The following is a 12209-nucleotide window of genomic DNA, read 5'->3' as shown; positions in this document are numbered from 1 at the left end:
CTCAAGGGGAGGGTGGGCAGACTCAGGTGAGCAGCTGCCCTGAGTTTCTTTGGCAAGTTGGTTACATAGTGTGTAAAAATTAATGGGCAGAATATTCACTGGGGAGGGAAGGGTCTGGGGTCATAGTCCCTGATTTTCATTCTAACTCCACCTTCCCTAAGGGGGGAGGGATTTTTGTCCTTACTTAGTCTGGATCGGAAGTGTCATGGCGTTGGTGCATGATGGGTACTTCTGATCTGCAAGGCTAATTTGATTGAAATGAGGGCATAATGAACAAAAGGTTACATTTGGACACTGGCGATTCCCACCTTTTCCCACCTTTCTTTGTTGGCCTCCGAAGGTGTGATCACTTATCAGCCCAGAGGTTCCTGCTTCCCTTTCTCCACCCAAGGACCCCTAGCGCTTACATGATGCATGGTTTCCTGCACTGGGCCTGTGCCCCACTTTCTCTGTTCATATCTAGCTATCTGCCTGCTCTAACACCTCCTCAAATAATCCATTCTCTCCTCCCCTCGCAGCCTCCCTGGTGACCTTATCTACTCTCAAAGCTTCAGTCAGCTCCTACACAAGCTAATGATTGCCAAATATATCTCCATTAGCTTAATCCTTTCTCCAGAATGTCAGATTGTCCATCCAGCAGCCACTGCAACACCTTCACTTGGAGGTCCCCTGAAACATTGCAAACTCAGCATGTGGGTTTAGGGGAATAGTTCCTGAAACTACATTATATGGAAAATAGTTGAAGACACTAGAGGTGCCTGAGTCACAGAGGTGACTCAGATGGATTATAGTGGTAAACTGAGCCATAGTGGTCAACCGGGAAAAGAACTGGAGATAATCCACATAGACCCCAAGGGGTCAGGTTCAGACCAATGACTGGGAAAACTGGAGAAGACAGATTTCAGCTAAATCTACAGAAGACCCTTTGGAAGTCAGAGTGACTCAAAGGTACACTTGGCTACCTTAGAAGAGTGTGAGATCTTGGGTACTGAGCACATTCAAGCTCCAGGCTTTAAATTCCTTCCAACTCCAGGAGTCCATAATTCTGGAAGAAAACAAAACTGAGCTTATGAAGATTTGACCAAATGCAGTAAAACCTAGTAATACTGGTGCTGGTGCCAATGGGCATTGACTTGCTTGGCTGGATTCTCTAATCACCTGAAACGGAAATAACAGTAGGGACATTTTAATCAACAGATGACTGGATAAAGAAGTTGTGGTATATTTATACAATGGAATACTATTCAGTGATTTAAAAAAAAAGAATAAAACAATGCAATTTGCAGCAATATGGATGGACCTGGAGATCACCACTGTAAGTGAAGTAAGCTAGAAGGAGAAAGAAAAATACCATGTTATATAACTTATATGTGAAATCTTAAAAAAAAAAAAAAAAGACAAATGAACTTATTTACAAAACAGAAACAGACTTAATGGACATAGAAAACAAACTTACAGTTACCAGTGGGGAAGAGGGTGGGAAGGGATAAATTGGGAGTTCCAGATTTCCAGATACTAACTACTATATATAAAATAGAAAAACCACAAGTTTCTACTGTACAGCACAGGGAACTATATTCAATATCTTCTAGTAACCTATAATAAAAAAGAATATGAAAACAAATACATGTATGTATATATATGACTGAACTATTATGCTGTACACCAGAAATTGACACACCACTGTAAACTGACTAGACTTCAATTTTATTTTTAATCTGCTTTTTTAAAAGGGGTTATGGTAATGAGGGAGCAGAAGCTGGACAGGGAGTGTGCTGTGTCTGGGGGCCTACACGAGAGGTGGGGAGAGTGGCCAGGCTGCAGGCTGACGGAGCAGGGTGCAGCGTGCGGTGGGGTGGGGCTCTAAGAACACAAGGCACCAGCTCCAGGGATGGGTCTGGGCCCAGCTACGGAGGAGGTGGCTCCACTGTCCCATCTGGCTAAGGGCCCAATGCTGGTGTAGACAGTGTTGGTATAACCCACCGAGATGCTCAGAGAGCCCAGCCCCACAATTTTCTTGGGGTTTGTTTGTTTGTGTGTTTGTTAAAAATCATTTTTGCCTGGAAACTTTAAATGTTTAAATTTTTTAAAATACTAATTTTATCCTTCGTCCAAACACAGCTCTTTTCATCTCTCCATGTTGACTTCCAGGCCCTGATCATAAGAACTTACTTTTTCCAGAAGAGGATAGCTGTGTATGTAAATTTCTGCTGTTTTCGTTGAACATTACTCTGTAAGCCTGTGGCCTCAGTGTCTTCAGAATGATCATTTTAATGACTAAATTACGCCCCATTGCATAGATACACTATGATTTAGTTAAGCACTTCCCTATTATGGGGGAGCTCCTTGTACTTTGGGATTCCCCATCCTTAGAAATTTTTCCTCAGGATAAATTCACAGGAGGGGGAAACTAGGTTAAAGGACATGATTATGTTTGACAGTTTTTCACTAATTTTTTTTCTTTCTTTCTTGATTTTTACCTATCTCCAGCCATGGAGCTGACTGAATAATCAGGCAGATGATCTGTTTATGTTTGTTGCCAATATTTAAAGTTGAGGTATTGTTTCCTATACATTTGAATAAGCTTTTATTTATTTTTTGTTGTTGCTGAGTTTTTTTTTTTTTTTTTCTTTTTTGTTGGGGAGGCAATTAGATTTATTTATTTAATGGAGGTACTGGGGATTGAAGCCAGGACTCTGCATGCTAGGCATGCACTCTACCACTGAGCTACACCCTCCGCCCTTGAATATTAAACCAGGGTTTAAGTTACTGTAACCATTATTTTTATTTTAAAAGTAATGCTTGTTCATTGTAAAACTTTGAATTGTCTTTTATACATTTTTATATAATCCATCATATTGACCCATATCATTTCATTGTATTCTAATTTACTTAAATTCCTTTTGAAATTATCCACAGTTATCTCTCCGTCTTTCTCATTTCTTTCTGTAGCTTCAATTCTTATGAAGTTATTCCTTCACAATAGAAACAAACACTCTAATCTTGCTGGTTTTTCCATGACTTGATTTAGATTTTTAATAAGCTTACAGGTCTGGAATTTACATCGGTGTGTGGTATGAGGGCCCACAAAATGAGCAGAAAGCAGTCTGATTGTATATATTTTGTAACATACACAGTCCCACCCCTGGGAAGTCAGTTTGGCAACATTATCTGGTAGAGCAGTTATTTTTAAGGTTAACCAGTCACCTTCACATTGTTTTGCAAGAAAGGACTTCAATTTGTCCAGGTGTGAGTCTTGCTTTATACTTCGTTATTTCCTACAGCAGTTAGCTTCTTGCCTTCCACATGGTAGACGGTGCATAAGCATTTGTTCATTTGACCTGATTCAACATAAAAATAGAGCTAACAGCACAGAGCTGTTATTTAAAAGAATAATCCAGAAGCTGGAGGGTACTGTTTTTAACCATCATGACATATTCCCCACCGGTCAGCCTTTCCCAGTTCATTGCTGGGGGTAGAACGAGATGCTGTCAAAGCTGGGCGCAGGCGAGGTTAACAGGGCATGGCTGTGTAGCAGACACATTTGGCTTCAAATCCTGCCTCTACCTCTCCCCAGCTAGGGGCCTTGAGCAAACTGAGCTCTGGGTTCCTTGTCAATGAAAAAGGCACAAAAGAGCTCCTGGTGTGGTTGAAAGAAGGGTTAGAAATAATACACTCAGAGCACCTAGCACAGTGCTTGGCTCTAGGATGTGCTGAATGTGTAATGATCATCATCTTCCTTGCCTCCGTTGTGTCCTAGAAAATCTAAGTGCTGAGGGATGTGCACAGCTATGGGAAAGCCTGAGTAGCAAGAAGGAACTGTATCAAGGAGGGTGTAGCTCAAGTGGTAGAACGCAAGCATGCATGAGGTCCTGGGGTCAATCCCCAGCATCTCCTCTAAAAATAGACAAACCTAATTACCTCCCCACCCTGCCAAAATTAAAAAAAAAAAAATGTGCACAACAAAAATGTATGCAACAACCACTCCCCCCCCCCACACACACACACACAAACACGCAGAGTTCCAACCCCAACTGTCCTTGCGGAGGATATTTTAACATAAGAATAGATCATTACGAAGTTACTTAAATTCTGTTTATCGGAGTCAGAGTTTTTCCGTCTGGTTATCCATCACTAAAAGGCTGGATGCTTCCCAATTCATTCTAACACACAAGTGGTCCATGAAAAGAGCAGGTTTTGCATAGGGCTTGAAGCATGCTGCCTTTTCTGTGACGTTTCCAAGATCAGCAACTTCCCCTTCCCAGGTCGCAAAATCACCAACACGAGATTCACCCCAAGAAACCGAGTCCAGCTCAGCAACAGGACGTCAGCGGGCTAACGGGGAAAACCTGTCCCGTCATCTGAATGGATGCTAGAAAGGTGTTTGACCCGATTCAGCATCCATCCTGATTCTCTTAGAGAAAAATATAAAACCCTGTTATAATCGTTTGAGATATATAAGACTCCTTTCCTGCTATAAATGTATTAGAAACCAACAAGAAGCATGAAAAACAATGGTGAAATCTTAAAGGCACTGCTATTAAAATCAAGTTCAGGTCAAGAATGAGCTGTTTCTGGGCTTGTTCCAGAAGTTCTAGCCAGTGTGTTGAAATAAGAAAAAGAAGAAAGAAACAAATAAATCATTATCCTCGGATGATATGATGTGAATATCATACAGAGGACTTATTAAAATAAGAAATATCAGGCAACAGAATTTTAAGCAGCTAACAAAGATAATAGTATAGAACTACATGGATTATTGTGGGTAAGGGTCCAAGATAAGAGTATTAAGTGGAAGAAATAGGCTTCAAAATAATATGAATCTATTTAAATATATATTTATATACTTATGCTGAATATACATATTGAATATATATTATGTAAAGAAAATGCTGAAAGGAAATTCACCAAAATATATTTAGAGATTGCATCTCTGGTCTGTGGGGTTCCAGGTGATTCTTACTTTCTATTTATTTAGAGAAGAACATTTAGGCAGTCACCTCACGTACCACAACCTCACCTAACCTCTCACCCGGCTCCGATCCCCCCAACCCCGGGATGGCAGCGCCCGCCAGCCTTGCCGGCAGGACCACAGGTCACCAGCCCCGCCGTTAGCCTGTGGTACTAGGCCCGCCGAGGCCTGACCCCCGGAGCCGGGACCCACCGTGCAGCCAGCCGCCTGCCTAGGCTGAGGTGCCGCTCCCTGCTCACGCCCGTGGGGAGGACGCTGCTGTCCCTGGGACTGGGGGCTGGAGGGGTGGGCGGGAGCCAGGGCGAGGAAGTTGGGACCAGTGTTGGGAAAAAAGAAAAGGGACTGGGGTCATGAGCGCCCCCTCCCTCCGTTTCCCCTCTCCTCCCAGGGTTTTAGGGGGTCGGAGTGAGGTGGGAAGCCCCATAAAAAGACGGGCAGGACCCCTAAGCAGGGCCTCTACTCTCCTGCCAGCACCAACCAGTTCCCTGGCCCAGAGCCTCTATCTCACTTTTTGTCTCTGAAACGGCTTACTTACCCCAAAAATACTATTGGTTCCCTGAGCTAACTTCTGATTGGTTATTTCCTCCACTCCTGATTGGTTATTTCCTTCACTCCTGATTGGTTATTACTCTCACTTCTGATTGGTCCACATCCCTAACTTCTGATTGGTACATTTGTAGTACTTCATTTGCATGGAGCTCTCTCCTGATTGGTTATTTCTCTCACTCCTGATTGGTCCATTCCCCTCACTCCTGATTGGTTATTTCTCTCACTCCTGATTGGTCTATTCCTACAAAGCTTGTTTCTGGTTGGTCAACTTCTGTTATACTTTATTTGCATATGATGTTGCAAAGTGTAAAACTGGGAGCCTATAAAGGCCTGTGTAAACCTGCAGAGTCCAGAGTTCGGAGTGTTAGCTGCTGTGAGTCCGCTGGTGTAATAAGCCTGAGTTTTTTAAGTTTTAGAGTGCTGCTTGGTTTTTTACCCAGATCCAGATTGCTGTGACAACTGAGTTGTAACACACTTTTTTGCAACAGAAGCAGAGAGCGCCCATCCGGGAGGTGAGTGAAGGTGGGAGAAAACGGAGACCTTGACGATCGTGTATGACTTGGACACGTTGCGGGGGCTGATGGGACAAAGTTAAGCTCTGGTGGCTTCTCTCCCGCGGGAGGAAAGTTAAGTCAGAAGCTTGAGAAGGAGCTCTGGGGAAGCAGCGGGGCTGCCAACCACAACAGCTGGACGGCTGCAGAGAAGGTGGGGATTTCCTGTGCTGTGACCACTGCCCTACCACCTTCCACCTTCAGAGCTGTGATTCTCCACTGGTTGAAGAGATGTTGCCTCCTTGGGAGTGGATGTGTGTTACCGATGCACTGTTTGCAGAAAGAAACGAGAGCAGAAAAAGGAGCTCGGCCATGTGAATGGACTGATGGACAAATCTGGAAAACTGGACTACATGTTCCTGCAGTAACACTGACTCGTTAGACACATCAGCTAACAAAACTGAATTCAAGGCCATTGCCCATGCCCGGATCTTGGAGAGGAGAGCCAGCCGGCCTGGCATGCCCATATCCAACGCCAGTACAGAGACCCCCACCTCTGAGCAGAATGACGTGGATGAGGAACCAGCGGCAGCAGAGCCGGACTATGTGCAGCCCCAGCTAAGGCGGTCCTTTGAGCTGCTGACTGCTGCTGCCATGGGGCAGAATCCCACTCAGTTTCAGTTGCCCCGTGAACTGATTTGCACCACTGCACTACCAGGTTCTAGCAAGACAAGAAGAAAGGAGGAATCCACAGGGGAAAATACTAAGACACAGCGTGAGTTAGATCATAATGGGCTCACTCCCCCTACCAAAGTCCGCTTCACCTGTAACAGAAGTTGCCGCATGGCCTCTCTCATCCAGTGACTGTTTCCTCCTGTTCCACATGAACTGCCTCGAGCCGCCGCTCGCTGCCATGCCCCTGGGCAGGTGGATGTGTCCAAATGACATCGAACATGTGCTCAACTGGAAGAACTGACGCAGAGCAATCAGTGCCAGGTGTTTGACTGTTCCAAGGACACCATTTCGCAGCACGTTGTAAAAGTGGACTTCCTGAGCCGAATCCACAGGCACTCTGCTAACCGCCGCGTGCTCCAGTCGGTCAAAAGAAGCTTGAAGGTTCCTGATGCTATAAAATCTCAGTACCAGTTTCCACCCCTCATTGCACCCGCCGCCATTCGGGATGGGGAGCTGATCCACAGTGGGATGCCTGAGGAATCACAGACGCACCTTTTGAATTCTAATCACTTAGCCACCAGGCAGAGCAGCAAGACTGGCTCTGTGGTGGTGTTCCGCTCCAGTGCAGCACGTTGAAACATTTATCTGCTAAGCAGATGCCTTCGCATTGGGACTCTGGACAGGCAGAGAACTAATATTGTTACTGACAAGTCAGTCACCAACTCCCTGCAAACCGCTGACAAGGCACCTACACCTTTTCTCTACCGCGGGCCCTACCCCTCGGGTTGGCAGCGGGAACTCCCTGAGCTGCTCTCCACGCCCAACCCTAGAGGACATCAGCTGCTGTTCTTGTGCAGAAAAATTCAAGAAAGCCCCCTGTGGGACTGCCAACGGGCCAGTGAACATAGGGGAAAGCCAACGGCCCCACACCTCTATAGCAGCTAGCAGCCCCACTGATTCCACGGACACCCGGCGACTTTCAGGCGCCAACACCCCCCCCTTCCAGGTTTTTCCCACTGGCAAGGCTGGCCTCGGCCCCTCATGCCACCAGCGGCTGGAGGGCTTCAGAACCACACGGTCGACATCATTGCCCCAGGTCTCGTCCCCAGAGGAGTTTGGTTCCTGTCCCAAGCCTGCCCCCTTTCGTTCCCAACTCTTGTGCCAGCATTGAGAACACCAGCACTTTGCAAAGAAAGACTGTCCAATCACAGATAGGACCTCTGTTGACAGATTCAAGGCCACTAGGCTCACCCCCAAATGCCACCCGGGTGCTCACTCCCCACCAAGCTGCGGGAGATGGTAACTTGGCTACAGGAGCCAACCAGTGATTCTGCTCACCAGCGCCATCAGCTGGCAAGGTCAGCGCGGCACGTTATCCATAGGAAGCGCTTAAACTGCGTGCCCTTTTTCGCAGCCGACTCTACTGCCATGGTGGACTTCACCAACTCACTTGGACTATTTATGGATGTCAGTGGAGAAATCGAGATAAATATGCTGGACTAGAAGCTGATCAAGTTTATGGCCTTGCAGAGAATACATCAGCTTTTTCTCTCCCGGGTCCAAGCTTCACCAGGCAGTGTCGTGGCATATCCACTGTTTCTGGAGGGCACCACACAGAAGCGCAGAGGAAGGAGGTCCAGGCCCGAGCTGTGTTCTATCCTCTTAGGGTTGGGAGGAGCTGTGAACGTGTGGTATCAAACCCTCTACGTCGTTACAGGAGCTGACGTGGACGTGTGCCTTACAAACTACGTGTCCGGGAAACGCACCTGCATACTCTACGATGAGAGTGCCAAACATTATGAGCTGTTAAACTACAGTGAGCGCGGGACGATGGTGGACAGTGTGCTGTATTCATGTGACTTCTCTGAGAAGACCCCACCAACCCCCCCCAAGCAGTATTGTTGCCAAAGTGCAGAGTGTCATCAGGCGCTGCCAGCACCAGAAACAGGATGAAGAGCCAAGTGAGGAGGCAGCCATGATGAGCTCTCAGGCCCGGGGCTGCAGCTGGGCCCCTGCAACTGCAAAGCCAGCAGCCCGAGCTTGACTGGGGGCAGTGGGGCTGGCTGGGAAGGCAGGGCTTTGCTGCACCACGGCAGCTACATCAAGCTGGGGTGCCTGCACTTTTGTTTTCAGCATCACTGAGTTTGCAACCACACAGCCCAAAAGGGAGGCTGGCCTGCTGCAGGTTGGGGTCTTGGCTGAGAAGCGCTCTGTCAAGCCCCACCAGGGCCCTGTGCTGCGCTCCAACTCCGTTCCCTCGGACTGGCGGCTACCCCATCACACACCTGTCCACCCAACCCAAGACTCCTGCAATGCAAAAATGTACACAAACCAAGCCTGGGTTTCTCTATACTCCACCAGAAACCCTTCAGCTACAATCATTGCATGAAGTAAAACCTTTTGACTGTTTTTTAAAAATCCTTTTTCTTTCCTCAGGTTCTAGGGGGCATTTGCACATATATTTGTACCCAACATCTTATGGGAAAGCAGCAGATCGAGCTGAGGAACAGCGTGGGCAGGGAGGGGAAGGCCAATGGTCTGGACACTTCTTGGACACAAAACCGTTCCCCACCCACCTCCTGCTCCCTCCCCTTTGCCCGCCGTTGTAAAAGAATCAGTAACTTGTTCTAGTTTGTGCAGTAACAATAGTTTTATATTAAAAGAAAAAGCTACAGTTTTCATACAGCAAAATCTATACAGTACCATTGTTTTATTTAATATGAAGGTCGCTGCCCATGGCTCCCCCCCTCCAGGTGATTCTCCCTTTCTGCTGCGGTTGCAGTACAGGGAGCTACTGTGTATTATGGACAAATGAGAACTGAATTTTTTTTTGGCTGTGCATCTATTTTATTTCAAATAAGGAAAATGTATTTGGATTTTGTGTAAATACATCTAGTGATGACGTTTTTTTCAATGTTTTTAAAAACTGTACTACATGTACTACATGTTCTTCAAATTGTCTATTGTAGCAAAAATGTTTTTGTTGTAAACCTGTTTTGTCTCGTTTTTTTGTTCTCCTGCCACTCCTCTCCTCTTCCTCTCACCCCTGATTCCCCTCCTGCTCTCCCACCCCTGGAACTAGTACCAATGTCCATAGTAATTGTAATGTTTTAGACTTTACGGAAACTTTCCTGTATTCTGCATATGAAAAAACAAAGACTTCCAAAAAAATTTTTTTTATAAAATACTTTACTTAGTGAATGCTTTATAATAAGCATATTTATATAATTAAAAAAACCAATAAACCTTTTTTACCCCCAAGCACACGCACATTGGGTGTGCATGCAAATTCATTCCTGGATTATTAGGGTGAGTGGCTTTTCGTCTAAAGTGGTTTAAGTTTGTGATTCAAGGCCGCTTCCCAGCTCACCCTCACCTCCCTGAAAAGCTAGATTGGTCTGCTCTGCCTGGTCCCTTCTGCTCTGAAGGAGAGCCCCAGGTCCATGGGTTCCAGAAAGGCCTGATCTGGGCCAGATTCCACGGCGTCATCACCTGTGCATAGTCCTAGGCCCATCCTAGCTGTTTGCAAAGGATTCCCAAGCCTCTAAGGCTGCCCACCTTGGCTGAAGCTGAGAAGGCTCTTCCTTGCAGGCATCAGCAGAAGTCTTGCTTCCTCAGTAGGTGGCTTTGGAAATCACTCTGGCAATGTCAGGCCTCCATATGCCAAGCTTCTTTGCCCTACTTCTGGGCTGAAGGTCATGGTCAGAGAGCATGCCAAGTCCAATAGCCTCAAGCCCTGTACTTGCTGCCATTGCCCGGCTATGTGGGGCATCTGGTCCAGTTTCCGACTTTTCACTCTGCACACTGAACATTATAAGAAGGCCTCTGCTTGGTCTCAATGCCTGCAAGCAAGAGGACGTGATTTGCTATCTTCCTATTTCAGTTGAGTCATAACCTAGAAGCCGCTCCCCTGGAGCCTCTTCTGCCTCATACTCACCCTGCACCCCACCAGCTTCCCTCCTGGTCCAGAACCCATCACACCATCCGAGGGTTTTCAGGTCAGCTCTATAAAGCTGACCATCCTCAAGCCAGAAGCAATCCCTTCAAACTGCTATATCAATGGAGTAGTGAGTGATCAAGACCCAGGGTAACTCAATAGACTAACATCACACTGGTGCTGAGTATCTTGGGAATTCTTTTTAAAAGATTGCCATAATCAATCCTCATCTCCCCAGAATCAGCTCCCTATCAGTCTGAACCAGGAAGTAACATACAAATACAAATGCCTTCAAATAGATTTGCTTTGAACTTAGTTAACTCTATACTCATTTCTGCCTAGCTTGGTTATTTGATTTCTGACTCCATATCATTTGAGAAAAGCAAACTAGGAAAGGGGAAAGCAGTGCTATAAGGCAGGCATCAGGGAGTTACAGCCCAAGAATGATCACATGTAAGGGTTGGAAAAATGTGAGCCCTCAGCAGGAGGAAGCCAACAGCCCTGTGTATCTGATATTACCATAGAGCACAATAATGGATGCTTATAACAAAGCCCCGAGTCTTCCCCAAACATGGGTCACATTCAGCATGCTCCCCAAGGCCGCCTAGGTGTTTGCAAAGAACTCCCAGACTTCTGAGGGCTGCCCACCTTGCCCAAATTTGAGAGGGCTCCTCTTTGTGGCGTATCCATCAGCAGCTTTTGCACAACCACACTGAAGCAGCATGGGTCAGTTCTCATCATCTGGATGACTATTCTCAGAAACGAATCCAAATGTATTTTTATCGTTGATAGTTATATACTGATACTTTTTTAAAAGTTTATTTCTTATTGTATTATTTAATTAATTTATTTTGGTGTAGGCGGAGGTAATTAGGTTTCTTTGTTTTTGAGGAGGTACTGGGGGTTGAACGCAGGACCACGTGCTTGCTGGGCATGCGCTCTGTCACTTGAGATATACTCTCCCCCCATACGGATACATTTAAAGCACAAATAATGTTATTTTGCTGTATATGTGCTGCTAGTGTCTAGAACTAGACAATGGAGGGGAAAGAAAGCCGGACCGATTAACTGTTAATGACTTGGGTTTTCCGGCTAACTTGGCTTTCCTTATCTGTACAGTGGAGTATATAACACCTGCCTGAAGCACGTCAAAAGGTCACTGTGAAGATAGGACGGCTGTGTGAAAGTTCCATCTACAGAAAGGAATAAGGAGTGTGTTTTACCGCAGTAATTTCTCTTATCAAGATTGAGTCATGGATTCAAATAACAAGAAGGAGGAAAATTACAAGTACATAATACTCAAGGTTAGAAGTTAAAGTGTATCTGGCAGACAGATAATTGATTTAGAATTGGGCACTGCTTGGCGCGGACTTCATTAGGAATACGTGGGTCTCTGGGAAATAGCGACACCTACTGTAGCCCGCCTGATACTGCAACTGACCTGGAAAGCCGGAAGCCTTCAAACCTGTCATGACTGGTGTATGATTTTAGTCAGGCACAAGATACTATTACAAAAAAATTAAAATTAAAAAACAGCCATGTAGTATTTTCCTTGGAAAAAAGTCACAATTTTATTCCATTTAAA

The 12209-nt window shown here is 45.8% G+C and overlaps 1 pseudogene; it reads left to right on the top strand.

Moving 5' to 3' along the window:
• Nucleotides 1–1738: 1738 nt before the first annotated feature.
• On the top strand, nucleotides 1739–9970 carry LOC105067785 (PHD finger protein 12 pseudogene; annotated as a pseudogene).
• Nucleotides 9971–12209: the final 2239 nt, after the last annotated feature.

The sequence above is a fragment of the Camelus bactrianus genome, chromosome 15, assembly GCF_048773025.1.
Source record: "Camelus bactrianus isolate YW-2024 breed Bactrian camel chromosome 15, ASM4877302v1, whole genome shotgun sequence".
Classification (NCBI taxonomy): Eukaryota; Metazoa; Chordata; class Mammalia; order Artiodactyla; family Camelidae; genus Camelus; species Camelus bactrianus.
Note: the sequence above shows the minus strand (reverse complement) of the source record. Positions and strands in the feature narration are given on the sequence as shown.